General features: G+C 47.6%; 21 non-coding genes across 21 annotated transcripts; all 21 read right to left on the bottom strand.

Annotated features, from left to right (window-relative positions):
- Positions 1–1,015: 1,015 nt before the first annotated feature.
- LOC142720357 (U2 spliceosomal RNA) lies at positions 1,016–1,206 on the bottom strand. Its single transcript, XR_012873146.1, has one exon. It is a non-coding gene; the product is annotated as a U2 spliceosomal RNA (small nuclear RNA).
- A 1,137-nt stretch (positions 1,207–2,343) lies between these two features.
- Positions 2,344–2,534, bottom strand: LOC142720356 (U2 spliceosomal RNA). The gene has a single exon (XR_012873144.1). It is a non-coding gene; the product is annotated as a U2 spliceosomal RNA (small nuclear RNA).
- Positions 2,535–3,671: 1,137 nt separating this feature from the next.
- LOC142720355 (U2 spliceosomal RNA) lies at positions 3,672–3,862 on the bottom strand. Its single transcript, XR_012873143.1, has one exon. It is a non-coding gene; the product is annotated as a U2 spliceosomal RNA (small nuclear RNA).
- Positions 3,863–4,982: 1,120 nt separating this feature from the next.
- On the bottom strand, positions 4,983–5,173 carry LOC142720353 (U2 spliceosomal RNA). The gene has a single exon (XR_012873141.1). It is a non-coding gene; the product is annotated as a U2 spliceosomal RNA (small nuclear RNA).
- A 1,120-nt stretch (positions 5,174–6,293) lies between these two features.
- On the bottom strand, positions 6,294–6,484 carry LOC142720352 (U2 spliceosomal RNA). Its single transcript, XR_012873140.1, has one exon. It is a non-coding gene; the product is annotated as a U2 spliceosomal RNA (small nuclear RNA).
- A 1,119-nt stretch (positions 6,485–7,603) lies between these two features.
- Positions 7,604–7,794, bottom strand: LOC142720391 (U2 spliceosomal RNA). The gene has a single exon (XR_012873180.1). It is a non-coding gene; the product is annotated as a U2 spliceosomal RNA (small nuclear RNA).
- Positions 7,795–8,919: 1,125 nt separating this feature from the next.
- LOC142720389 (U2 spliceosomal RNA) lies at positions 8,920–9,110 on the bottom strand. The gene has a single exon (XR_012873177.1). It is a non-coding gene; the product is annotated as a U2 spliceosomal RNA (small nuclear RNA).
- Positions 9,111–10,229: 1,119 nt separating this feature from the next.
- LOC142720350 (U2 spliceosomal RNA) lies at positions 10,230–10,420 on the bottom strand. Its single transcript, XR_012873139.1, has one exon. It is a non-coding gene; the product is annotated as a U2 spliceosomal RNA (small nuclear RNA).
- A 1,125-nt stretch (positions 10,421–11,545) lies between these two features.
- LOC142720349 (U2 spliceosomal RNA) lies at positions 11,546–11,736 on the bottom strand. The gene has a single exon (XR_012873138.1). It is a non-coding gene; the product is annotated as a U2 spliceosomal RNA (small nuclear RNA).
- A 1,134-nt stretch (positions 11,737–12,870) lies between these two features.
- LOC142720348 (U2 spliceosomal RNA) lies at positions 12,871–13,061 on the bottom strand. Its single transcript, XR_012873137.1, has one exon. It is a non-coding gene; the product is annotated as a U2 spliceosomal RNA (small nuclear RNA).
- Positions 13,062–14,180: 1,119 nt separating this feature from the next.
- LOC142720385 (U2 spliceosomal RNA) lies at positions 14,181–14,371 on the bottom strand. The gene has a single exon (XR_012873173.1). It is a non-coding gene; the product is annotated as a U2 spliceosomal RNA (small nuclear RNA).
- A 1,135-nt stretch (positions 14,372–15,506) lies between these two features.
- LOC142720347 (U2 spliceosomal RNA) lies at positions 15,507–15,697 on the bottom strand. Its single transcript, XR_012873136.1, has one exon. It is a non-coding gene; the product is annotated as a U2 spliceosomal RNA (small nuclear RNA).
- Positions 15,698–16,833: 1,136 nt separating this feature from the next.
- LOC142720369 (U2 spliceosomal RNA) lies at positions 16,834–17,024 on the bottom strand. Its single transcript, XR_012873158.1, has one exon. It is a non-coding gene; the product is annotated as a U2 spliceosomal RNA (small nuclear RNA).
- Positions 17,025–18,159: 1,135 nt separating this feature from the next.
- On the bottom strand, positions 18,160–18,350 carry LOC142720418 (U2 spliceosomal RNA). The gene has a single exon (XR_012873206.1). It is a non-coding gene; the product is annotated as a U2 spliceosomal RNA (small nuclear RNA).
- A 1,131-nt stretch (positions 18,351–19,481) lies between these two features.
- LOC142720383 (U2 spliceosomal RNA) lies at positions 19,482–19,672 on the bottom strand. Its single transcript, XR_012873172.1, has one exon. It is a non-coding gene; the product is annotated as a U2 spliceosomal RNA (small nuclear RNA).
- A 1,137-nt stretch (positions 19,673–20,809) lies between these two features.
- LOC142720346 (U2 spliceosomal RNA) lies at positions 20,810–21,000 on the bottom strand. The gene has a single exon (XR_012873135.1). It is a non-coding gene; the product is annotated as a U2 spliceosomal RNA (small nuclear RNA).
- Positions 21,001–22,126: 1,126 nt separating this feature from the next.
- LOC142720345 (U2 spliceosomal RNA) lies at positions 22,127–22,317 on the bottom strand. The gene has a single exon (XR_012873133.1). It is a non-coding gene; the product is annotated as a U2 spliceosomal RNA (small nuclear RNA).
- A 1,122-nt stretch (positions 22,318–23,439) lies between these two features.
- Positions 23,440–23,630, bottom strand: LOC142720344 (U2 spliceosomal RNA). The gene has a single exon (XR_012873132.1). It is a non-coding gene; the product is annotated as a U2 spliceosomal RNA (small nuclear RNA).
- Positions 23,631–24,758: 1,128 nt separating this feature from the next.
- On the bottom strand, positions 24,759–24,949 carry LOC142720343 (U2 spliceosomal RNA). The gene has a single exon (XR_012873131.1). It is a non-coding gene; the product is annotated as a U2 spliceosomal RNA (small nuclear RNA).
- Positions 24,950–26,079: 1,130 nt separating this feature from the next.
- LOC142720341 (U2 spliceosomal RNA) lies at positions 26,080–26,270 on the bottom strand. Its single transcript, XR_012873129.1, has one exon. It is a non-coding gene; the product is annotated as a U2 spliceosomal RNA (small nuclear RNA).
- Positions 26,271–27,398: 1,128 nt separating this feature from the next.
- LOC142720339 (U2 spliceosomal RNA) lies at positions 27,399–27,589 on the bottom strand. The gene has a single exon (XR_012873128.1). It is a non-coding gene; the product is annotated as a U2 spliceosomal RNA (small nuclear RNA).
- Positions 27,590–27,780: the final 191 nt, after the last annotated feature.

Below are 27,780 nucleotides of genomic sequence, written 5' to 3'. Positions count from 1 at the left end.
CTGGCAGCAGCAGCAGCAGCAGCAGCAGCAGCAGCAGTAAGTGCATGCCCACTGCCACCCCTTCTCCTTTCACACCTTGTATCAGCTTTAATCCAGTCCAGTGCTGCCTGCTGAGCAGCACTGACCAACACTGCATGGGCCCAGGCTTTTATCTCTGAGGCCCCATTATGATGTCAGAAAGCTGGCTCTGGCTCCTGAGGTCTCCACTATGACACGTGCAAAGTTCCGTCTGAACTTTATATAAGACGGTGCGGCTCAGTCAGTCACTCAGTGTTGCCTGAGAGGGCAACACTGCAACAGCCGGCCCCCAGGCTGTCTTTTTTTTGCACAGCTAGTTGCCTCCAGGAGGCCACAAGAGGGAGACAAGGGACTGCAAAATGGAAAATAGGCATCCACCAACTTTACAGACAACTTGTTCTCCTTGCTCCTACAACCTCCATCCTTGCACAGTTTGTTATTCTTCCAGGTAACATAGTAACAAATCCAAATTGCTGCTCTCTTTGTAGGCAAGCAAGGGTTTGTTGCAACTGCAATTCTTACTTCTTCTTGAAATGTAGGGACCACAGTACATTCCATCACATCCATCTAGTGTACACAGGTAGGTCCATTGTGACGGGCGGGCGGGCGGGCGGGCTGGCTGCTTTAATGGCTGTTTGCTGTTCCCCTACTCCACTCCACTATTTGACTATGGTGCTGCATCAATCAGTGGCTGGCTCAGGTGCAGCTCTTTAACCTACCTAGGAGGGAGGGCGGAGAGAAGACAAGGAAGGTGAATGAGCTGTTCCAATGTGAAATGCCGGAAACACAGAAACACAGACGACACAAAACAAGAGGTGGCAATGTATTAATTAATTGCATTTAATAAATTAGCTCATTATCACACATGACTGTACAAATGCATTGTCCAACAGGTGTTGAAATAATGGGATTAAAAGGGGAGATCCCATCCGAAAGACAAAAACAATGGCAAACACAAAAAGCACTTTTGGAATCTGATTTTAGTAAACACATAAGGAAAGGGTGCACCGGTCCTGGAAATACTGCAATACCAGGTCAATGCGTGGAGTGGACAGAGCAAGCTCTATTTCCATCTCCCTGTTCTAAAAATCCATTTAATATATGGTCCCCAGATAGGGGACGTATCAGATATTAAACTGATAAGAACAGATACTACACTTGATCTTAGCCAAAAGGCCGAGAAGCGATAACCCGAACGTGCCGCGCGTTTTGCTTCTTTTGCTTGCACCACAATGCAGTGCTGAAAGAGGAGGAATCGACATAAAAACGCCTTCCTGGCAACGCCCAAATGCCCTCCTGCCGTGCAAACACTGGCAGCAGCAGCAGCAGCAGCAGCAGCAGCAGCAGTAAGTGCATGCCCACTGCCACCCCTTCTCCTTTAACACCTTGTATCAGCTTTAATCCAGTCCAGTGCTGCCTGCTGAGCAGCACTGACCAACACTGCATGGGCCCAGGCTTTTATCTCTGAGGCCCCATTATGATGTCAGAAAGCTGGCTCTGGCTCCTGAGGTCTCCACTATGACACGTGCAAAGTTCCGTCTGAACTTTATATAAGACGGTGCGGCTCAGTCAGTCACTCAGTGTTGCCTGAGAGGGCAACACTGCAACAGCCGGCCCCCAGGCTGTCTTTTTTTTGCACAGCTAGTTGCCTCCAGGAGGCCACAAGAGGGAGACAAGGGACTGCAAAATGGAAAATAGGCATCCACCAACTTTACAGACAACTTGTTCTCCTTGCTCCTACAACCTCCATCCTTGCACAGTTTGTTATTCTTCCAGGTAACATAGTAGCAAATCCAAATTGCTGCTCTCTTTGTAGGCAAGCAAGGGTTTGTTGCAACTGCAATTCTTACTTCTTCTTGAAATGTAGGGACCACAGTACATTCCATCACATCCATCTAGTGTACACAGGTAGGTCCATTGTGACGGGCGGGCGGGCGGGCGGGCTGGCTGCTTTAATGGCTGTTTGCTGTTCCCCTACTCCACTCCACTATTTGACTATGGTGCTGCATCAATCAGTGGCTGGCTCAGGTGCAGCTCTTTAACCTACCTAGGAGGGAGGGCGGAGAGAAGACAAGGAAGGTGAATGAGCTGTTCCAATGTGAAATGCCGGAAACACAGAAACACAGACGACACAAAACAAGAGGTGGCAATGTATTAATTAATTGCATTTAATAAATTAGCTCATTATCACACATGACTGTACAAATGCATTGTCCAACAGGTGTTGAAATAATGGGATTAAAAGGGGAGATCCCATCCGAAAGACAAAAACAATGGCAAACACAAAAAGCACTTTTGGAATCTGATTTTAGTAAACACATAAGGAAAGGGTGCACCGGTCCTGGAAATACTGCAATACCAGGTCAATGCGTGGAGTGGACAGAGCAAGCTCTATTTCCATCTCCCTGTTCTAAAAATCCATTTAATATATGGTCCCCAGATAGGGGACGTATCAGATATTAAACTGATAAGAACAGATACTACACTTGATCTTAGCCAAAAGGCCGAGAAGCGATAACCCGAACGTGCCGCGCGTTTTGCTTCTTTTGCTTGCACCACAATGCAGTGCTGAAAGAGGAGGAATCGACATAAAAACGCCTTCCTGGCAACGCCCAAATGCCCTCCTGCCGTGCAAACACTGGCAGCAGCAGCAGCAGCAGCAGCAGCAGCAGCAGTAAGTGCATGCCCACTGCCACCCCTTCTCCTTTCACACCTTGTATCAGCTTTAATCCAGTCCAGTGCTGCCTGCTGAGCAGCACTGACCAACACTGCCTGGGCCCAGGCTTTTATCTCTGAGGCCCCATTATGATGTCAGAAAGCTGGCTCTGGCTCCTGAGGTCTCCACTATGACACGTGCAAAGTTCCGTCTGAACTTTATATAAGACGGTGCGGCTCAGTCAGTCACTCAGTGTTGCCTGAGAGGGCAACACTGCAACAGCCGGCCCCCAGGCTGTCTTTTTTTTGCACAGCTAGTTGCCTCCAGGAGGCCACAAGAGGGAGACAAGGGACTGCAAAATGGAAAATAGGCATCCACCAACTTTACAGACAACTTGTTCTCCTTGCTCCTACAACCTCCATCCTTGCACAGTTTGTTATTCTTCCAGGTAACATAGTAACAAATCCAAATTGCTGCTCTCTTTGTAGGCAAGCAAGGGTTTGTTGCAACTGCAATTCTTACTTCTTCTTGAAATGTAGGGACCACAGTACATTCCATCACATCCATCTAGTGTACACAGGTAGGTCCATTGTGACGGGCGGGCGGGCGGGCGGGCTGGCTGCTTTAATGGCTGTTTGCTGTTCCCCTACTCCACTCCACTATTTGACTATGGTGCTGCATCAATCAGTGGCTGGCTCAGGTGCAGCTCTTTAACCTACCTAGGAGGGAGGGCGGAGAGAAGACAAGGAAGGTGAATGAGCTGTTCCAATGTGAAATGCCGGAAACACAGAAACACAGACGACACAAAACAAGAGGTGGCAATGTATTAATTAATTGCATTTAATAAATTAGCTCATTATCACACATGACTGTACAAATGCATTGTCCAACAGGTGTTGAAATAATGGGATTAAAAGGGGAGATCCCATCCGAAAGACAAAAACAATGGCAAACACAAAAAGCACTTTTGGAATCTGATTTTAGTAAACACATAAGGAAAGGGTGCACCGGTCCTGGAAATACTGCAATACCAGGTCAATGCGTGGAGTGGACAGAGCAAGCTCTATTTCCATCTCCCTGTTCTAAAAATCCATTTAATATATGGTCCCCAGATAGGGGACGTATCAGATATTAAACTGATAAGAACAGATACTACACTTGATCTTAGCCAAAAGGCCGAGAAGCGATAACCCGAACGTGCCGCGCGTTTTGCTTCTTTTGCTTGCACCACAATGCAGTGCTGAAAGAGGAGGAATCGACATAAAAACGCCTTCCTGGCAACGCCCAAATGCCCTCCTGCCGTGCAAACACTGGCAGCAGCAGCAGCAGCAGCAGCAGTAAGTGCATGCCCACTGCCACCCCTTCTCCTTTCACACCTTGTATCAGCTTTAATCCAGTCCAGTGCTGCCTGCTGAGCAGCACTGACCAACACTGCCTGGGCCCAGGCTTTTATCTCTGAGGCCCCATTATGATGTCAGAAAGCTGGCTCTGGCTCCTGAGGTCTCCACTATGACACGTGCAAAGTTCCATCTGAACTTTATATAAGACGGTGCGGCTCAGTCAGTCACTCAGTGTTGCCTGAGAGGGCAACACTGCAACAGCCGGCCCCCAGGCTGTCTTTTTTTTGCACAGCTAGTTGCCTCCAGGAGGCCACAAGAGGGAGACAAGGGACTGCAAAATGGAAAATAGGCATCCACCAACTTTACAGACAACTTGTTCTCCTTGCTCCTACAACCTCCATCCTTGCACAGTTTGTTATTCTTCCAGGTAACATAGTAACAAATCCAAATTGCTGCTCTCTTTGTAGGCAAGCAAGGGTTTGTTGCAACTGCAATTCTTACTTCTTCTTGAAATGTAGGGACCACAGTACATTCCATCACATCCATCTAGTGTACACAGGTAGGTCCATTGTGACGGGCGGGCGGGCGGGCTGCTTTAATGGCTGTTTGCTGTTCCCCTACTCCACTCCACTATTTGACTATGGTGCTGCATCAATCAGTGGCTGGCTCAGGTGCAGCTCTTTAACCTACCTAGGAGGGAGGGCGGAGAGAAGACAAGGAAGGTGAATGAGCTGTTCCAATGTGAAATGCCGGAAACACAGAAACACAGACGACACAAAACAAGAGGTGGCAATGTATTAATTAATTGCATTTAATAAATTAGCTCATTATCACACATGACTGTACAAATGCATTGTCCAACAGGTGTTGAAATAATGGGATTAAAAGGGGAGATCCCATCCGAAAGACAAAAACAATGGCAAACACAAAAAGCACTTTTGGAATCTGATTTTAGTAAACACATAAGGAAAGGGTGCACCGGTCCTGGAAATACTGCAATACCAGGTCAATGCGTGGAGTGGACAGAGCAAGCTCTATTTCCATCTCCCTGTTCTAAAAATCCATTTAATATATGGTCCCCAGATAGGGGACGTATCAGATATTAAACTGATAAGAACAGATACTACACTTGATCTTAGCCAAAAGGCCGAGAAGCGATAACCCGAACGTGCCGCGCGTTTTGCTTCTTTTGCTTGCACCACAATGCAGTGCTGAAAGAGGAGGAATCGACATAAAAACGCCTTCCTGGCAACGCCCAAATGCCCTCCTGCCGTGCAAACACTGGCAGCAGCAGCAGCAGCAGCAGCAGTAAGTGCATGCCCACTGCCACCCCTTCTCCTTTCACACCTTGTATCAGCTTTAATCCAGTCCAGTGCTGCCTGCTGAGCAGCACTGACCAACACTGCCTGGGCCCAGGCTTTTATCTCTGAGGCCCCATTATGATGTCAGAAAGCTGGCTCTGGCTCCTGAGGTCTCCACTATGACACGTGCAAAGTTCCGTCTGAACTTTATATAAGACGGTGCGGCTCAGTCAGTCACTCAGTGTTGCCTGAGAGGGCAACACTGCAACAGCCGGCCCCCAGGCTGTCTTTTTTTTGCACAGCTAGTTGCCTCCAGGAGGCCACAAGAGGGAGACAAGGGACTGCAAAATGGAAAATAGGCATCCACCAACTTTACAGACAACTTGTTCTCCTTGCTCCTACAACCTCCATCCTTGCACAGTTTGTTATTCTTCCAGGTAACATAGTAACAAATCCAAATTGCTGCTCTCTTTGTAGGCAAGCAAGGGTTTGTTGCAACTGCAATTCTTACTTCTTCTTGAAATGTAGGGACCACAGTACATTCCATCACATCCATCTAGTGTACACAGGTAGGTCCATTGTGACGGGCGGGCGGGCTGGCTGCTTTAATGGCTGTTTGCTGTTCCCCTACTCCACTCCACTATTTGACTATGGTGCTGCATCAATCAGTGGCTGGCTCAGGTGCAGCTCTTTAACCTACCTAGGAGGGAGGGCGGAGAGAAGACAAGGAAGGTGAATGAGCTGTTCCAATGTGAAATGCCGGAAACACAGAAACACAGACGACACAAAACAAGAGGTGGCAATGTATTAATTAATTGCATTTAATAAATTAGCTCATTATCACACATGACTGTACAAATGCATTGTCCAACAGGTGTTGAAATAATGGGATTAAAAGGGGAGATCCCATCCGAAAGACAAAAACAATGGCAAACACAAAAAGCACTTTTGGAATCTGATTTTAGTAAACACATAAGGAAAGGGTGCACCGGTCCTGGAAATACTGCAATACCAGGTCAATGCGTGGAGTGGACAGAGCAAGCTCTATTTCCATCTCCCTGTTCTAAAAATCCATTTAATATATGGTCCCCAGATAGGGGACGTATCAGATATTAAACTGATAAGAACAGATACTACACTTGATCTTAGCCAAAAGGCCGAGAAGCGATAACCCGAACGTGCCGCGCGTTTTGCTTCTTTTGCTTGCACCACAATGCAGTGCTGAAAGAGGAGGAATCGACATAAAAACGCCTTCCTGGCAACGCCCAAATGCCCTCCTGCCGTGCAAACACTGGCAGCAGCAGCAGCAGTAAGTGCATGCCCACTGCCACCCCTTCTCCTTTCACACCTTGTATCAGCTTTAATCCAGTCCAGTGCTGCCTGCTGAGCAGCACTGACCAACACTGCCTGGGCCCAGGCTTTTATCTCTGAGGCCCCATTATGATGTCAGAAAGCTGGCTCTGGCTCCTGAGGTCTCCACTATGACACGTGCAAAGTTCCGTCTGAACTTTATATAAGACGGTGCGGCTCAGTCAGTCACTCAGTGTTGCCTGAGAGGGCAACACTGCAACAGCCGGCCCCCAGGCTGTCTTTTTTTTGCACAGCTAGTTGCCTCCAGGAGGCCACAAGAGGGAGACAAGGGACTGCAAAATGGAAAATAGGCATCCACCAACTTTACAGACAACTTGTTCTCCTTGCTCCTACAACCTCCATCCTTGCACAGTTTGTTATTCTTCCAGGTAACATAGTAACAAATCCAAATTGCTGCTCTCTTTGTAGGCAAGCAAGGGTTTGTTGCAACTGCAATTCTTACTTCTTCTTGAAATGTAGGGACCACAGTACATTCCATCACATCCATCTAGTGTACACAGGTAGGTCCATTGTGACGGGCGGGCGGGCGGGCGGGCTGGCTGCTTTAATGGCTGTTTGCTGTTCCCCTACTCCACTCCACTATTTGACTATGGTGCTGCATCAATCAGTGGCTGGCTCAGGTGCAGCTCTTTAACCTACCTAGGAGGGAGGGCGGAGAGAAGACAAGGAAGGTGAATGAGCTGTTCCAATGTGAAATGCCGGAAACACAGAAACACAGACGACACAAAACAAGAGGTGGCAATGTATTAATTAATTGCATTTAATAAATTAGCTCATTATCACACATGACTGTACAAATGCATTGTCCAACAGGTGTTGAAATAATGGGATTAAAAGGGGAGATCCCATCCGAAAGACAAAAACAATGGCAAACACAAAAAGCACTTTTGGAATCTGATTTTAGTAAACACATAAGGAAAGGGTGCACCGGTCCTGGAAATACTGCAATACCAGGTCAATGCGTGGAGTGGACAGGGCAAGCTCTATTTCCATCTCCCTGTTCTAAAAATCCATTTAATATATGGTCCCCAGATAGGGGACGTATCAGATATTAAACTGATAAGAACAGATACTACACTTGATCTTAGCCAAAAGGCCGAGAAGCGATAACCCGAACGTGCCGCGCGTTTTGCTTCTTTTGCTTGCACCACAATGCAGTGCTGAAAGAGGAGGAATCGACATAAAAACGCCTTCCTGGCAACGCCCAAATGCCCTCCTGCCATGCAAACACTGGCAGCAGCAGCAGCAGCAGCAGTAAGTGCATGCCCACTGCCACCCCTTCTCCTTTCACACCTTGTATCAGCTTTAATCCAGTCCAGTGCTGCCTGCTGAGCAGCACTGACCAACACTGCCTGGGCCCAGGCTTTTATCTCTGAGGCCCCATTATGATGTCAGAAAGCTGGCTCTGGCTCCTGAGGTCTCCACTATGACACGTGCAAAGTTCCGTCTGAACTTTATATAAGACGGTGCGGCTCAGTCAGTCACTCAGTGTTGCCTGAGAGGGCAACACTGCAACAGCCGGCCCCCAGGCTGTCTTTTTTTTGCACAGCTAGTTGCCTCCAGGAGGCCACAAGAGGGAGACAAGGGACTGCAAAATGGAAAATAGGCATCCACCAACTTTACAGACAACTTGTTCTCCTTGCTCCTACAACCTCCATCCTTGCACAGTTTGTTATTCTTCCAGGTAACATAGTAACAAATCCAAATTGCTGCTCTGTTTGTAGGCAAGCAAGGGTTTGTTGCAACTGCAATTCTTACTTCTTCTTGAAATGTAGGGACCACAGTACATTCCATCACATCCATCTAGTGTACACAGGTAGGTCCATTGTGACGGGCGGGCGGGCGGGTGGGCTGGCTGCTTTAATGGCTGTTTGCTGTTCCCCTACTCCACTCCACTATTTGACTATGGTGCTGCATCAATCAGTGGCTGGCTCAGGTGCAGCTCTTTAACCTACCTAGGAGGGAGGGCGGAGAGAAGACAAGGAAGGTGAATGAGCTGTTCCAATGTGAAATGCCGGAAACACAGAAACACAGACGACACAAAACAAGAGGTGGCAATGTATTAATTAATTGCATTTAATAAATTAGCTCATTATCACACATGACTGTACAAATGCATTGTCCAACAGGTGTTGAAATAATGGGATTAAAAGGGGAGATCCCATCCGAAAGACAAAAACAATGGCAAACACAAAAAGCACTTTTGGAATCTGATTTTAGTAAACACATAAGGAAAGGGTGCACCGGTCCTGGAAATACTGCAATACCAGGTCAATGCGTGGAGTGGACAGAGCAAGCTCTATTTCAATCTCCCTGTTCTAAAAATCCATTTAATATATGGTCCCCAGATAGGGGACGTATCAGATATTAAACTGATAAGAACAGATACTACACTTGATCTTAGCCAAAAGGCCGAGAAGCGATAACCCGAACGTGCCGCGCGTTTTGCTTCTTTTGCTTGCACCACAATGCAGTGCTGAAAGAGGAGGAATCGACATAAAAACGCCTTCCTGGCAACGCCCAAATGCCCTCCTGCCGTGCAAACACTGGCAGCAGCAGCAGCAGTAAGTGCATGCCCACTGCCACCCCTTCTCCTTTCACACCTTGTATCAGCTTTAATCCAGTCCAGTGCTGCCTGCTGAGCAGCACTGACCAACACTGCCTGGGCCCAGGCTTTTATCTCTGAGGCCCCATTATGATGTCAGAAAGCTGGCTCTGGCTCCTGAGGTCTCCACTATGACACGTGCAAAGTTCCGTCTGAACTTTATATAAGACGGTGCGGCTCAGTCAGTCACTCAGTGTTGCCTGAGAGGGCAACACTGCAACAGCCGGCCCCCAGGCTGTCTTTTTTTTGCACAGCTAGTTGCCTCCAGGAGGCCACAAGAGGGAGACAAGGGACTGCAAAATGGAAAATAGGCATCCACCAACTTTACAGACAACTTGTTCTCCTTGCTCCTACAACCTCCATCCTTGCACAGTTTGTTATTCTTCCAGGTAACATAGTAACAAATCCAAATTGCTGCTCTCTTTGTAGGCAAGCAAGGGTTTGTTGCAACTGCAATTCTTACTTCTTCTTGAAATGTAGGGACCACAGTACATTCCATCACATCCATCTAGTGTACACAGGTAGGTCCATTGTGACGGGCGGGCGGGCGGGTGGGCTGGCTGCTTTAATGGCTGTTTGCTGTTCCCCTACTCCACTCCACTATTTGACTATGGTGCTGCATCAATCAGTGGCTGGCTCAGGTGCAGCTCTTTAACCTACCTAGGAGGGAGGGCGGAGAGAAGACAAGGAAGGTGAATGAGCTGTTCCAATGTGAAATGCCGGAAACACAGAAACACAGACGACACAAAACAAGAGGTGGCAATGTATTAATTAATTGCATTTAATAAATTAGCTCATTATCACACATGACTGTACAAATGCATTGTCCAACAGGTGTTGAAATAATGGGATTAAAAGGGGAGATCCCATCCGAAAGACAAAAACAATGGCAAACACAAAAAGCACTTTTGGAATCTGATTTTAGTAAACACATAAGGAAAGGGTGCACCGGTCCTGGAAATACTGCAATACCAGGTCAATGCGTGGAGTGGACAGAGCAAGCTCTATTTCCATCTCCCTGTTCTAAAAATCCATTTAATATATGGTCCCCAGATAGGGGACGTATCAGATATTAAACTGATAAGAACAGATACTACACTTGATCTTAGCCAAAAGGCCGAGAAGCGATAACCCGAACGTGCCGCGCGTTTTGCTTCTTTTGCTTGCACCACAATGCAGTGCTGAAAGAGGAGGAATCGACATAAAAACGCCTTCCTGGCAACGCCCAAATGCCCTCCTGCCGTGCAAACACTGGCAGCAGCAGCAGCAGCAGCAGTAAGTGCATGCCCACTGCCACCCCTTCTCCTTTCACACCTTGTATCAGCTTTAATCCAGTCCAGTGCTGCCTGCTGAGCAGCACTGACCAACACTGCCTGGGCCCAGGCTTTTATCTCTGAGGCCCCATTATGATGTCAGAAAGCTGGCTCTGGCTCCTGAGGTCTCCACTATGACACGTGCAAAGTTCCGTCTGAACTTTATATAAGACGGTGCGGCTCAGTCAGTCACTCAGTGTTGCCTGAGAGGGCAACACTGCAACAGCCGGCCCCCAGGCTGTCTTTTTTTTGCACAGCTAGTTGCCTCCAGGAGGCCACAAGAGGGAGACAAGGGACTGCAAAATGGAAAATAGGCATCCACCAACTTTACAGACAACTTGTTCTCCTTGCTCCTACAACCTCCATCCTTGCACAGTTTGTTATTCTTCCAGGTAACATAGTAACAAATCCAAATTGCTGCTCTCTTTGTAGGCAAGCAAGGGTTTGTTGCAACTGCAATTCTTACTTCTTCTTGAAATGTAGGGACCACAGTACATTCCATCACATCCATCTAGTGTACACAGGTAGGTCCATTGTGACGGGCGGGCGGGCGGGTGGGCTGGCTGCTTTAATGGCTGTTTGCTGTTCCCCTACTCCACTCCACTATTTGACTATGGTGCTGCATCAATCAGTGGCTGGCTCAGGTGCAGCTCTTTAACCTACCTAGGAGGGAGGGCGGAGAGAAGACAAGGAAGGTGAATGAGCTGTTCCAATGTGAAATGCCGGAAACACAGAAACACAGACGACACAAAACAAGAGGTGGCAATGTATTAATTAATTGCATTTAATAAATTAGCTCATTATCACACATGACTGTACAAATGCATTGTCCAACAGGTGTTGAAATAATGGGATTAAAAGGGGAGATCCCATCCGAAAGACAAAAACAATGGCAAACACAAAAAGCACTTTTGGAATCTGATTTTAGTAAACACATAAGGAAAGGGTGCACCGGTCCTGGAAATACTGCAATACCAGGTCAATGCGTGGAGTGGACAGAGCAAGCTCTATTTCCATCTCCCTGTTCTAAAAATCCATTTAATATATGGTCCCCAGATAGGGGACGTATCAGATATTAAACTGATAAGAACAGATACTACACTTGATCTTAGCCAAAAGGCCGAGAAGCGATAACCCGAACGTGCCGCGCGTTTTGCTTCTTTTGCTTGCACCACAATGCAGTGCTGAAAGAGGAGGAATCGACATAAAAACGCCTTCCTGGCAACGCCCAAATGCCCTCCTGCCGTGCAAACACTGGCAGCAGCAGCAGCAGCAGCAGCAGCAGCAGTAAGTGCATGCCCACTGCCACCCCTTCTCCTTTCACACCTTGTATCAGCTTTAATCCAGTCCAGTGCTGCCTGCTGAGCAGCACTGACCAACACTGCCTGGGCCCAGGCTTTTATCTCTGAGGCCCCATTATGATGTCAGAAAGCTGGCTCTGGCTCCTGAGGTCTCCACTATGACACGTGCAAAGTTCCGTCTGAACTTTATATAAGACGGTGCGGCTCAGTCAGTCACTCAGTGTTGCCTGAGAGGGCAACACTGCAACAGCCGGCCCCCAGGCTGTCTTTTTTTTGCACAGCTAGTTGCCTCCAGGAGGCCACAAGAGGGAGACAAGGGACTGCAAAATGGAAAATAGGCATCCACCAACTTTACAGACAACTTGTTCTCCTTGCTCCTACAACCTCCATCCTTGCACAGTTTGTTATTCTTCCAGGTAACATAGTAACAAATCCAAATTGCTGCTCTCTTTGTAGGCAAGCAAGGGTTTGTTGCAACTGCAATTCTTACTTCTTCTTGAAATGTAGGGACCACAGTACATTCCATCACATCCATCTAGTGTACACAGGTAGGTCCATTGTGACGGGCGGGCGGGCGGGTGGGCTGGCTGCTTTAATGGCTGTTTGCTGTTCCCCTACTCCACTCCACTATTTGACTATGGTGCTGCATCAATCAGTGGCTGGCTCAGGTGCAGCTCTTTAACCTACCTAGGAGGGAGGGCGGAGAGAAGACAAGGAAGGTGAATGAGCTGTTCCAATGTGAAATGCCGGAAACACAGAAACACAGACGACACAAAACAAGAGGTGGCAATGTATTAATTAATTGCATTTAATAAATTAGCTCATTATCACACATGACTGTACAAATGCATTGTCCAACAGGTGTTGAAATAATGGGATTAAAAGGGGAGATCCCATCCGAAAGACAAAAACAATGGCAAACACAAAAAGCACTTTTGGAATCTGATTTTAGTAAACACATAAGGAAAGGGTGCACCGGTCCTGGAAATACTGCAATACCAGGTCAATGCGTGGAGTGGACAGAGCAAGCTCTATTTCCATCTCCCTGTTCTAAAAATCCATTTAATATATGGTCCCCAGATAGGGGACGTATCAGATATTAAACTGATAAGAACAGATACTACACTTGATCTTAGCCAAAAGGCCGAGAAGCGATAACCCGAACGTGCCGCGCGTTTTGCTTCTTTTGCTTGCACCACAATGCAGTGCTGAAAGAGGAGGAATCGACATAAAAACGCCTTCCTGGCAACGCCCAAATGCCCCCCTGCCGTGCAAACACTGGCAGCAGCAGCAGCAGTAAGTGCATGCCCACTGCCACCCCTTCTCCTTTCACACCTTGTATCAGCTTTAATCCAGTCCAGTGCTGCCTGCTGAGCAGCACTGACCAACACTGCCTGGGCCCAGGCTTTTATCTCTGAGGCCCCATTATGATGTCAGAAAGCTGGCTCTGGCTCCTGAGGTCTCCACTATGACACGTGCAAAGTTCCGTCTGAACTTTATATAAGACGGTGCGGCTCAGTCAGTCACTCAGTGTTGCCTGAGAGGGCAACACTGCAACAGCCGGCCCCCAGGCTGTCTTTTTTTTGCACAGCTAGTTGCCTCCAGGAGGCCACAAGAGGGAGACAAGGGACTGCAAAATGGAAAATAGGCATCCACCAACTTTACAGACAACTTGTTCTCCTTGCTCCTACAACCTCCATCCTTGCACAGTTTGTTATTCTTCCAGGTAACATAGTAACAAATCCAAATTGCTGCTCTCTTTGTAGGCAAGCAAGGGTTTGTTGCAACTGCAATTCTTACTTCTTCTTGAAATGTAGGGACCACAGTACATTCCATCACATCCATCTAGTGTACACAGGTAGGTCCATTGTGACGGGCGGGCGGGCGGGCGGGCTGGCTGCTTTAATGGCTGTTTGCTGTTCCCCTACTCCACTCCACTATTTGACTATGGTGCTGCATCAATCAGTGGCTGGCTCAGGTGCAGCTCTTTAACCTACCTAGGAGGGAGGGCGGAGAGAAGACAAGGAAGGTGAATGAGCTGTTCCAATGTGAAATGCCGGAAACACAGAAACACAGACGACACAAAACAAGAGGTGGCAATGTATTAATTAATTGCATTTAATAAATTAGCTCATTATCACACATGACTGTACAAATGCATTGTCCAACAGGTGTTGAAATAATGGGATTAAAAGGGGAGATCCCATCCGAAAGACAAAAACAATGGCAAACACAAAAAGCACTTTTGGAATCTGATTTTAGTAAACACATAAGGAAAGGGTGCACCGGTCCTGGAAATACTGCAATACCAGGTCAATGCGTGGAGTGGACAGAGCAAGCTCTATTTCCATCTCCCTGTTCTAAAAATCCATTTAATATATGGTCCCCAGATAGGAGACGTATCAGATATTAAACTGATAAGAACAGATACTACACTTGATCTTAGCCAAAAGGCCGAGAAGCGATAACCCGAACGTGCCGCGCGTTTTGCTTCTTTTGCTTGCACCACAATGCAGTGCTGAAAGAGGAGGAATCGACATAAAAACGCCTTCCTGGCAACGCCCAAATGCCCTCCTGCCGTGCAAACACTGGCAGCAGCAGCAGCAGCAGCAGCAGCAGTAAGTTCATGCCCACTGCCACCCCTTCTCCTTTCACACCTTGTATCAGCTTTAATCCAGTCCAGTGCTGCCTGCTGAGCAGCACTGACCAACACTGCCTGGGCCCAGGCTTTTATCTCTGAGGCCCCATTATGATGTCAGAAAGCTGGCTCTGGCTCCTGAGGTCTCCACTATGACACGTGCAAAGTTCCGTCTGAACTTTATATAAGACGGTGCGGCTCAGTCAGTCACTCAGTGTTGCCTGAGAGGGCAACACTGCAACAGCCGGCCCCCAGGCTGTCTTTTTTTTGCACAGCTAGTTGCCTCCAGGAGGCCACAAGAGGGAGACAAGGGACTGCAAAATGGAAAATAGGCATCCACCAACTTTACAGACAACTTGTTCTCCTTGCTCCTACAACCTCCATCCTTGCACAGTTTGTTATTCTTCCAGGTAACATAGTAACAAATCCAAATTGCTGCTCTCTTTGTAGGCAAGCAAGGGTTTGTTGCAACTGCAATTCTTACTTCTTCTTGAAATGTAGGGACCACAGTACATTCCATCACATCCATCTAGTGTACACAGGTAGGTCCATTGTGACGGGCGGGCGGGCGGGCGGGCGGGCTGGCTGCTTTAATGGCTGTTTGCTGTTCCCCTACTCCACTCCACTATTTGACTATGGTGCTGCATCAATCAGTGGCTGGCTCAGGTGCAGCTCTTTAACCTACCTAGGAGGGAGGGCGGAGAGAAGACAAGGAAGGTGAATGAGCTGTTCCAATGTGAAATGCCGGAAACACAGAAACACAGACGACACAAAACAAGAGGTGGCAATGTATTAATTAATTGCATTTAATAAATTAGCTCATTATCACACATGACTGTACAAATGCATTGTCCAACAGGTGTTGAAATAATGGGATTAAAAGGGGAGATCCCATCCGAAAGACAAAAACAATGGCAAACACAAAAAGCACTTTTGGAATCTGATTTTAGTAAACACATAAGGAAAGGGTGCACCGGTCCTGGAAATACTGCAATACCAGGTCAATGCGTGGAGTGGACAGAGCAAGCTCTATTTCCATCTCCCTGTTCTAAAAATCCATTTAATATATGGTCCCCAGATAGGGGACGTATCAGATATTAAACTGATAAGAACAGATACTACACTTGATCTTAGCCAAAAGGCCGAGAAGCGATAACCCGAACGTGCCGCGCGTTTTGCTTCTTTTGCTTGCACCACAATGCAGTGCTGAAAGAGGAGGAATCGACATAAAAACGCCTTCCTGGCAACGCCCAAATGCCCTCCTGCCGTGCAAACACTGGCAGCAGCAGCAGCAGCAGCAGCAGCAGCAGCAGCAGTAAGTGCATGCCCACTGCCACCCCTTCTCCTTTCACACCTTGTATCAGCTTTAATCCAGTCCAGTGCTGCCTGCTGAGCAGCACTGACCAACACTGCCTGGGCCCAGGCTTTTATCTCTGAGGCCCCATTATGATGTCAGAAAGCTGGCTCTGGCTCCTGAGGTCTCCACTATGACACGTGCAAAGTTCCGTCTGAACTTTATATAAGACGGTGCGGCTCAGTCAGTCACTCAGTGTTGCCTGAGAGGGCAACACTGCAACAGCCGGCCCCCAGGCTGTCTTTTTTTTGCACAGCTAGTTGCCTCCAGGAGGCCACAAGAGGGAGACAAGGGACTGCAAAATGGAAAATAGGCATCCACCAACTTTACAGACAACTTGTTCTCCTTGCTCCTACAACCTCCATCCTTGCACAGTTTGTTATTCTTCCAGGTAACATAGTAACAAATCCAAATTGCTGCTCTCTTTGTAGGCAAGCAAGGGTTTGTTGCAACTGCAATTCTTACTTCTTCTTGAAATGTAGGGACCACAGTACATTCCATCACATCCATCTAGTGTACACAGCTAGGTCCATTGTGACGGGCGGGCGGGCGGGCTGGCTGCTTTAATGGCTGTTTGCTGTTCCCCTACTCCACTCCACTATTTGACTATGGTGCTGCATCAATCAGTGGCTGGCTCAGGTGCAGCTCTTTAACCTACCTAGGAGGGAGGGCGGAGAGAAGACAAGGAAGGTGAATGAGCTGTTCCAATGTGAAATGCCGGAAACACAGAAACACAGACGACACAAAACAAGAGGTGGCAATGTATTAATTAATTGCATTTAATAAATTAGCTCATTATCACACATGACTGTACAAATGCATTGTCCAACAGGTGTTGAAATAATGGGATTAAAAGGGGAGATCCCATCCGAAAGACAAAAACAATGGCAAACACAAAAAGCACTTTTGGAATCTGATTTTAGTAAACACATAAGGAAAGGGTGCACCGGTCCTGGAAATACTGCAATACCAGGTCAATGCGTGGAGTGGACAGAGCAAGCTCTATTTCCATCTCCCTGTTCTAAAAATCCATTTAATATAAGGTCCCCAGATAGGGGACGTATCAGATATTAAACTGATAAGAACAGATACTACACTTGATCTTAGCCAAAAGGCCGAGAAGCGATAACCCGAACGTGCCGCGCGTTTTGCTTCTTTTGCTTGCACCACAATGCAGTGCTGAAAGAGGAGGAATCGACATAAAAACGCCTTCCTGGCAACGCCCAAATGCCCTCCTGCCGTGCAAACACTGGCAGCAGCAGCAGCAGCAGCAGCAGCAGTAAGTGCATGCCCACTGCCACCCCTTCTCCTTTCACACCTTGTATCAGCTTTAATCCAGTCCAGTGCTGCCTGCTGAGCAGCACTGACCAACACTGCCTGGGCCCAGGCTTTTATCTCTGAGGCCCCATTATGATGTCAGAAAGCTGGCTCTGGCTCCTGAGGTCTCCACTATGACACGTGCAAAGTTCCGTCTGAACTTTATATAAGACGGTGCGGCTCAGTCAGTCAATCAGTGTTGCCTGAGAGGGCAACACTGCAACAGCCGGCCCCCAGGCTGTCTTTTTTTTGCACAGCTAGTTGCCTCCAGGAGGCCACAAGAGGGAGACAAGGGACTGCAAAATGGAAAATAGGCATCCACCAACTTTACAGACAACTTGTTCTCCTTGCTCCTACAACCTCCATCCTTGCACAGTTTGTTATTCTTCCAGGTAACATAGTAACAAATCCAAATTGCTGCTCTCTTTGTAGGCAAGCAAGGGTTTGTTGCAACTGCAATTCTTACTTCTTCTTGAAATGTAGGGACCACAGTACATTCCATCACATCCATCTAGTGTACACAGGTAGGTCCATTGTGACGGGCGGGCGGGCGGGCGGGCGGGCTGGCTGCTTTAATGGCTGTTTGCTGTTCCCCTACTCCACTCCACTATTTGACTATGGTGCTGCATCAATCAGTGGCTGGCTCAGGTGCAGCTCTTTAACCTACCTAGGAGGGATGGCGGAGAGAAGACAAGGAAGGTGAATGAGCTGTTCCAATGTGAAATGCCGGAAACACAGAAACACAGACGACACAAAACAAGAGGTGGCAATGTATTAATTAATTGCATTTAATAAATTAGCTCATTATCACACATGACTGTACAAATGCATTGTCCAACAGGTGTTGAAATAATGGGATTAAAAGGGGAGATCCCATCCGAAAGACAAAAACAATGGCAAACACAAAAAGCACTTTTGGAATCTGATTTTAGTAAACACATAAGGAAAGGGTGCACCGGTCCTGGAAATACTGCAATACCAGGTCAATGCGTAGAGTGGACAGAGCAAGCTCTATTTCCATCTCCCTGTTCTAAAAATCCATTTAATATATGGTCTCCAGATAGGGGACGTATCAGATATTAAACTGATAAGAACAGATACTACACTTGATCTTAGCCAAAAGGCCGAGAAGCGATAACCCGAACGTGCCGCGCGTTTTGCTTCTTTTGCTTGCACCACAATGCAGTGCTGAAAGAGGAGGAATCAACATAAAAACGCCTTCCTGGCAACGCCCAAATGCCCTCCTGCCGTGCAAACACTGGCAGCAGCAGCAGCAGCAGCAGCAGCAGCAGCAGCAGCAGTAAGTGCATGCCCACTGCCACCCCTTCTCCTTTCACACCATGTATCAGCTTTAATCCAGTCCAGTGCTGCCTGCTGAGCAGCACTGACCAACACTGCCTGGGCCCAGGCTTTTATCTCTGAGGCCCCATTATGATGTCAGAAAGCTGGCTCTGGCTCCTGAGGTCTCCACTATGACACGTGCAAAGTTCCGTCTGAACTTTATATAAGACGGTGCGGCTCAGTCAGTCACTCAGTGTTGCCTGAGAGGGCAACACTGCAACAGCCGGCCCCCAGGCTGTCTTTTTTTTGCACAGCTAGTTGCCTCCAAGAGGCCACAAGAGGGAGACAAGGGACTGCAAAATGGAAAATAGGCATCCACCAACTTTACAGACAACTTGTTCTCCTTGCTCCTACAACCTCCATCCTTGCACAGTTTGTTATTCTTCCAGGTAACATAGTAACAAATCCAAATTGCTGCTCTCTTTGTAGGCAAGCAAGGGTTTGTTGCAACTGCAATTCTTACTTCTTCTTGAAATGTAGGGACCACAGTACATTCCATCACATCCATCTAGTGTACACAGGTAGGTCCATTGTGACGGGCGGGCGGGCTGCTTTAATGGCTGTTTGCTGTTCCCCTACTCCACTCCACTATTTGACTATGGTGCTGCATCAATCAGTGGCTGGCTCAGGTGCAGCTCTTTAACCTACCTAGGAGGGAGGGCGGAGAGAAGACAAGGAAGGTGAATGAGCTGTTCCAATGTGAAATGCCGGAAACACAGAAACACAGACGACACAAAACAAGAGGTGGCAATGTATTAATTAATTGCATTTAATAAATTAGCTCATTATCACACATGACTGTACAAATGCATTGTCCAACAGGTGTTGAAATAATGGGATTAAAAGGGGAGATCCCATCGGAAAGACAAAAACAATGGCAAACACAAAAAGCACTTTTGGAATCTGATTTTAGTAAACACATAAGGAAAGGGTGCACCGGTCCTGGAAATACTGCAATACCAGGTCAATGCGTGGAGTGGACAGAGCAAGCTCTATTTCCATCTCCCTGTTCTAAAAATCCATTTAATATATGGTCCCCAGATAGGAGACGTATCAGATATTAAACTGATAAGAACAGATACTACACTTGATCTTAGCCAAAAGGCCGAGAAGCGATAACCCGAACGTGCCGCGCGTTTTGCTTCTTTTGCTTGCACCACAATGCAGTGCTGAAAGAGGAGGAATCGACATAAAAACGCCTTCCTGGCAACGCCCAAATGCCCTCCTGCCGTGCAAACACTGGCAGCAGCAGCAGCAGCAGCAGCAGCAGCAGCAGTAAGTGCATGCCCACTGCCACCCCTTCTCCTTTCACACCTTGTATCAGCTTTAATCCAGTCCAGTGCTGCCTGCTGAGCAGCACTGACCAACACTGCCTGGGCCCAGGCTTTTATCTCTGAGGCCCCATTATGATGTCAGAAAGCTGGCTCTGGCTCCTGAGGTCTCCACTATGACACGTGCAAAGTTCCGTCTGAACTTTATATAAGACGGTGCGGCTCAGTCAGTCACTCAGTGTTGCCTGAGAGGGCAACACTGCAACAGCCGGCCCCCAGGCTGTCTTTTTTTTGCACAGCTAGTTGCCTCCAGGAGGCCACAAGAGGGAGACAAGGGACTGCAAAATGGAAAATAGGCATCCACCAACTTTACAGACAACTTGTTCTCCTTGCTCCTACAACCTCCATCCTTGCACAGTTTGTTATTCTTCCAGGTAACATAGTAACAAATCCAAATTGCTGCTCTCTTTGTAGGCAAGCAAGGGTTTGTTGCAACTGCAATTCTTACTTCTTCTTGAAATGTAGGGACCACAGTACATTCCATCACATCCATCTAGTGTACACAGGTAGGTCCATTGTGACGGGCGGGCGGGCGGGCGGGCTGGCTGCTTTAATGGCTGTTTGCTGTTCCCCTACTCCACTCCACTATTTGACTATGGTGCTGCATCAATCAGTGGCTGGCTCAGGTGCAGCTCTTTAACCTACCTAGGAGGGAGGGCGGAGAGAAGACAAGGAAGGTGAATGAGCTGTTCCAATGTGAAATGCCGGAAACACAGAAACACAGACGACACAAAACAAGAGGTGGCAATGTATTAATTAATTGCATTTAATAAATTAGCTCATTATCACACATGACTGTACAAATGCATTGTCCAACAGGTGTTGAAATAATGGGATTAAAAGGGGAGATCCCATCCGAAAGACAAAAACAATGGCAAACACAAAAAGCACTTTTGGAATCTGATTTTAGTAAACACATAAGGAAAGGGTGCACCGGTCCTGGAAATACTGCAATACCAGGTCAATGCGTGGAGTGGACAGAGCAAGCTCTATTTCCATCTCCCTGTTCTAAAAATCCATTTAATATATGGTCCCCAGATAGGGGACGTATCAGATATTAAACTGATAAGAACAGATACTACACTTGATCTTAGCCAAAAGGCCGAGAAGCGATAACCCGAACGTGCCGCGCGTTTTGCTTCTTTTGCTTGCACCACAATGCAGTGCTGAAAGAGGAGGAATCGACATAAAAACGCCTTCCTGGCAACGCCCAAATGCCCTCCTGCCGTGCAAACACTGGCAGCAGCAGCAGCAGCAGTAAGTGCATGCCCACTGCCACCCCTTCTCCTTTCACACCTTGTATCAGCTTTAATCCAGTCCAGTGCTGCCTGCTGAGCAGCACTGACCAACACTGCCTGGGCCCAGGCTTTTATCTCTGAGGCCCCATTATGATGTCAGAAAGCTGGCTCTGGCTCCTGAGGTCTCCACTATGACACGTGCAAAGTTCCGTCTGAACTTTATATAAGACGGTGCGGCTCAGTCAGTCACTCAGTGTTGCCTGAGAGGGCAACACTGCAACAGCCGGCCCCCAGGCTGTCTTTTTTTTGCACAGCTAGTTGCCTCCAGGAGGCCACAAGAGGGAGACAAGGGACTGCAAAATGGAAAATAGGCATCCACCAACTTTACAGACAACTTGTTCTCCTTGCTCCTACAACCTCCATCCTTGCACAGTTTGTTATTCTTCCAGGTAACATAGTAACAAATCCAAATTGCTGCTCTCTTTGTAGGCAAGCAAGGGTTTGTTGCAACTGCAATTCTTACTTCTTCTTGAAATGTAGGGACCACAGTACATTCCATCACATCCATCTAGTGTACACAGGTAGGTCCATTGTGACGGGCGGGCGGGCGGGCGGGCGGGCTGGCTGCTTTAATGGCTGTTTGCTGTTCCCCTACTCCACTCCACTATTTGACTATGGTGCTGCATCAATCAGTGGCTGGCTCAGGTGCAGCTCTTTAACCTACCTAGGAGGGAGGGCGGAGAGAAGACAAGGAAGGTGAATGAGCTGTTCCAATGTGAAATGCCGGAAACACAGAAACACAGACGACACAAAACAAGAGGTGGCAATGTATTAATTAATTGCATTTAATAAATTAGCTCATTATCACACATGACTGTACAAATGCATTGTCCAACAGGTGTTGAAATAATGGGATTAAAAGGGGAGATCCCATCCGAAAGACAAAAACAATGGCAAACACAAAAAGCACTTTTGGAATCTGATTTTAGTAAACACATAAGGAAAGGGTGCACCGGTCCTGGAAATACTGCAATACCAGGTCAATGCGTGGAGTGGACAGAGCAAGCTCTATTTCCATCTCCCTGTTCTAAAAATCCATTTAATATATGGTCCCCAGATAGGGGACGTATCAGATATTAAACTGATAAGAACAGATACTACACTTGATCTTAGCCAAAAGGCCGAGAAGCGATAACCCGAACGTGCCGCGCGTTTTGCTTCTTTTGCTTGCACCACAATGCAGTGCTGAAAGAGGAGGAATCGACATAAAAACGCCTTCCTGGCAACGCCCAAATGCCCTCCTGCCGTGCAAACACTGGCAGCAGCAGCAGCAGCAGTAAGTGCATGCCCACTGCCACCCCTTCTCCTTTCACACCTTGTATCAGCTTTAATCCAGTCCAGTGCTGCCTGCTGAGCAGCACTGACCAACACTGCCTGGGCCCAGGCTTTTATCTCTGAGGCCCCATTATGATGTCAGAAAGCTGGCTCTGGCTCCTGAGGTCTCCACTATGACACGTGCAAAGTTCCGTCTGAACTTTATATAAGACGGTGCGGCTCAGTCAGTCACTCAGTGTTGCCTGAGAGGGCAACAAAGCAACAGCCGGCCCCCAGGCTGTCTTTTTTTTGCACAGCTAGTTGCCTCCAGGAGGCCACAAGAGGGAGACAAGGGACTGCAAAATGGAAAATAGGCATCCACCAACTTTACAGACAACTTGTTCTCCTTGCTCCTACAACCTCCATCCTTGCACAGTTTGTTATTCTTCCAGGTAACATAGTAACAAATCCAAATTGCTGCTCTCTTTGTAGGCAAGCAAGGGTTTGTTGCAACTGCAATTCTTACTTCTTCTTGAAATGTAGGGACCACAGTACATTCCATCACATCCATCTAGTGTACACAGGTAGGTCCATTGTGACGGGCGGGCGGGCGGGCGGGCTGGCTGCTTTAATGGCTGTTTGCTGTTCCCCTACTCCACTCCACTATTTGACTATGGTGCTGCATCAATCAGTGGCTGGCTCAGGTGCAGCTCTTTAACCTACCTAGGAGGGAGGGCGGAGAGAAGACAAGGAAGGTGAATGAGCTGTTCCAATGTGAAATGCCGGAAACACAGAAACACAGACGACACAAAACAAGAGGTGGCAATGTATTAATTAATTGCATTTAATAAATTAGCTCATTATCACACATGACTGTACAAATGCATTGTCCAACAGGTGTTGAAATAATGGGATTAAAAGGGGAGATCCCATCCGAAAGACAAAAACAATGGCAAACACAAAAAGCACTTTTGGAATCTGATTTTAGTAAACACATAAGGAAAGGGTGCACCGGTCCTGGAAATACTGCAATACCAGGTCAATGCGTGGAGTGGACAGAGCAAGCTCTATTTCCATCTCCCTGTTCTAAAAATCCATTTAATATATGGTCCCCAGATAGGGGACGTATCAGATATTAAACTGATAAGAACAGATACTACACTTGATCTTAGCCAAAAGGCCGAGAAGCGATAACCCGAACGTGCCGCGCGTTTTGCTTCTTTTGCTTGCACCACAATGCAGTGCTGAAAGAGGAGGAATCGACATAAAAACGCCTTCCTGGCAATGCCCAAATGCCCTCCTGCCATGCAAACACTGGCAGCAGCAGCAGCAGCAGCAGCAGTAAGTGCATGCCCACTGCCACCCCTTCTCCTTTCACACCTTGTATCAGCTTTAATCCAGTCCAGTGCTGCCTGCTGAGCAGCACTGACCAACACTGCCTGGGCCCAGGCTTTTATCTCTGAGGCCCCATTATGATGTCAGAAAGCTGGCTCTGGCTCCTGAGGTCTCCACTATGACACGTGCAAAGTTCCGTCTGAACTTTATATAAGACGGTGCGGCTCAGTCAGTCACTCAGTGTTGCCTGAGAGGGCAACACTGCAACAGCCGGCCCCCAGGCTGTCTTTTTTTTGCACAGCTAGTTGCCTCCAGGAGGCCACAAGAGGGAGACAAGGGACTGCAAAATGGAAAATAGGCATCCACCAACTTTACAGACAACTTGTTCTCCTTGCTCCTACAACCTCCATCCTTGCACAGTTTGTTATTCTTCCAGGTAACATAGTAACAAATCCAAATTGCTGCTCTCTTTGTAGGCAAGCAAGGGTTTGTTGCAACTGCAATTCTTACTTCTTCTTGAAATGTAGGGACCACAGTACATTCCATCACATCCATCTAGTGTACACAGGTAGGTCCATTGTGACGGGCGGGCGGGCGGGCGGGCTGGCTGCTTTAATGGCTGTTTGCTGTTCCCCTACTCCACTCCACTATTTGACTATGGTGCTGCATCAATCAGTGGCTGGCTCAGGTGCAGCTCTTTAACCTACCTAGGAGGGAGGGCGGAGAGAAGACAAGGAAGGTGAATGAGCTGTTCCAATGTGAAATGCCGGAAACACAGAAACACAGACGACACAAAACAAGAGGTGGCAATGTATTAATTAATTGCATTTAATAAATTAGCTCATTATCACACATGACTGTACAAATGCATTGTCCAACAGGTGTTGAAATAATGGGATTAAAAGGGGAGATCCCATCCGAAAGACAAAAACAATGGCAAACACAAAAAGCACTTTTGGAATCTGATTTTAGTAAACACATAAGGAAAGGGTGCACCGGTCCTGGAAATACTGCAATACCAGGTCAATGCGTGGAGTGGACAGAGCAAGCTCTATTTCCATCTCCCTGTTCTAAAAATCCATTTAATATATGGTCCCCAGATAGGGGACGTATCAGATATTAAACTGATAAGAACAGATACTACACTTGATCTTAGCCAAAAGGCCGAGAAGCGATAACCCGAACGTGCCGCGCGTTTTGCTTCTTTTGCTTGCACCACAATGCAGTGCTGAAAGAGGAGGAATCGACATAAAAACGCCTTCCTGGCAACGCCCAAATGCCCTCCTGCCGTGCAAACACTGGCAGCAGCAGCAGCAGCAGCAGCAGCAGCAGTAAGTGCATGCCCACTGCCACCCCTTCTCCTTTCACACCTTGTATCAGCTTTAATCCAGTCCAGTGCTGCCTGCTGAGCAGCACTGACCAACACTGCCTGGGCCCAGGCTTTTATCTCTGAGGCCCCATTATGATGTCAGAAAGCTGGCTCTGGCTCCTGAGGTCTCCACTATGACACGTGCAAAGTTCCGTCTGAACTTTATATAAGACGGTGCGGCTCAGTCAGTCACTCAGTGTTGCCTGAGAGGGCAACACTGCAACAGCCGGCCCCCAGGCTGTCTTTTTTTTGCACAGCTAGTTGCCTCCAGGAGGCCACAAGAGGGAGACAAGGGACTGCAAAATGGAAAATAGGCATCCACCAACTTTACAGACAACTTGTTCTCCTTGCTCCTACAACCTCCATCCTTGCACAGTTTGTTATTCTTCCAGGTAACATAGTAACAAATCCAAATTGCTGCTCTCTTTGTAGGCAAGCAAGGGTTTGTTGCAACTGCAATTCTTACTTCTTCTTGAAATGTAGGGACCACAGTACATTCCATCACATCCATCTAGTGTACACAGGTAGGTCCATTGTGACGGGCGGGCGGGCGGGCTGGCTGCTTTAATGGCTGTTTGCTGTTCCCCTACTCCACTCCACTATTTGACTATGGTGCTGCATCAATCAGTGGCTGGCTCAGGTGCAGCTCTTTAACCTACCTAGGAGGGAGGGCGGAGAGAAGACAAGGAAGGTGAATGAGCTGTTCCAATGTGAAATGCCGGAAACACAGAAACACAGACGACACAAAACAAGAGGTGGCAATGTATTAATTAATTGCATTTAATAAATTAGCTCATTATCACACATGACTGTACAAATGCATTGTCCAACAGGTGTTGAAATAATGGGATTAAAAGGGGAGATCCCATCCGAAAGACAAAAACAATGGCAAACACAAAAAGCACTTTTGGAATCTGATTTTAGTAAACACATAAGGAAAGGGTGCACCGGTCCTGGAAATACTGCAATACCAGGTCAATGCGTGGAGTGGACAGAGCAAGCTCTATTTCCATCTCCCTGTTCTAAAAATCCATTTAATATATGGTCCCCAGATAGGGGACGTATCAGATATTAAACTGATAAGAACAGATACTACACTTGATCTTAGCCAAAAGGCCGAGAAGCGATAACCCGAACGTGCCGCGCGTTTTGCTTCTTTTGCTTGCACCACAATGCAGTGCTGAAAGAGGAGGAATCGACATAAAAACGCCTTCCTGGCAACGCCCAAATGCCCTCCTGCCGTACAAACACTGGCAGCAGCAGCAGCAGCAGCAGCAGTAAGTGCATGCCCACTGCCACCCCTTCTCCTTTCACACCTTGTATCAGCTTTAATCCAGTCCAGTGCTGCCTGCTGAGCAGCACTGACCAACACTGCCTGGGCCCAGGCTTTTATCTCTGAGGCCCCATTATGATGTCAGAAAGCTGGCTCTGGCTCCTGAGGTCTCCACTATGACACGTGCAAAGTTCCGTCTGAACTTTATATAAGACGGTGCGGCTCAGTCAGTCACTCAGTGTTGCCTGAGAGGGCAACACTGCAACAGCCGGCCCCCAGGCTGTCTTTTTTTTGCACAGCTAGTTGCCTCCAGGAGGCCACAAGAGGGAGACAAGGGACTGCAAAATGGAAAATAGGCATCCACCAACTTTACAGACAACTTGTTCTCCTTGCTCCTACAACCTCCATCCTTGCACAGTTTGTTATTCTTCCAGGTAACATAGTAACAAATCCAAATTGCTGCTCTCTTTGTAGGCAAGCAAGGGTTTGTTGCAACTGCAATTCTTACTTCTTCTTGAAATGTAGGGACCACAGTACATTCCATCACATCCATCTAGTGTACACAGGTAGGTCCATTGTGACGGGCGGGCGGGCGGGCGGGCTGGCTGCTTTAATGGCTGTTTGCTGTTCCCCTACTCCACTCCACTATTTGACTATGGTGCTGCATCAATCAGTGGCTGGCTCAGGTGCAGCTCTTTAACCTACCTAGGAGGGAGGGCGGAGAGAAGACAAGGAAGGTGAATGAGCTGTTCCAATGTGAAATGCCGGAAACACAGAAACACAGACGACACAAAACAAGAGGTGGCAATGTATTAATTAATTGCATTTAATAAATTAGCTCATTATCACACATGACTGTACAAATGCATTGTCCAACAGGTGTTGAAATAATGGGATTAAAAGGGGAGATCCCATCCGAAAGACAAAAACAATGGCAAACACAAAAAGCACTTTTGGAATCTGATTTTAGTAAACACATGAGGAAAGGGTGCACCGGTCCTGGAAATACTGCAATACCAGGTCAATGCGTGGAGTGGACAGAGCAAGCTCTATTTCCATCTCCCTGTTCTAAAAATCCATTTAATATATGGTCCCCAGATAGGGGACGTATCAGATATTAAACTGATAAGAACAGATACTACACTTGATCTTAGCCAAAAGGCCGAGAAGCGATAACCCGAACGTGCCGCGCGTTTTGCTTCTTTTGCTTGCACCACAATGCAGTGCTGAAAGAGGAGGAATCGACATAAAAACGCCTTCCTGGCAACGCCCAAATGCCCTCCTGCCATGCAAACACTGGCAGCAGCAGCAGCAGCAGCAGTAAGTGCATGCCCACTGCCACCCCTTCTCCTTTCACACCTTGTA

Source organism: Rhinoderma darwinii, unplaced genomic scaffold (genome assembly GCF_050947455.1).
Source record: "Rhinoderma darwinii isolate aRhiDar2 unplaced genomic scaffold, aRhiDar2.hap1 Scaffold_498, whole genome shotgun sequence".
Classification (NCBI taxonomy): Eukaryota; Metazoa; Chordata; class Amphibia; order Anura; family Rhinodermatidae; genus Rhinoderma; species Rhinoderma darwinii.
The sequence above is the reverse complement of the archived record's forward strand: the minus strand, read 5'-3'. Positions and strand labels throughout refer to the sequence as shown.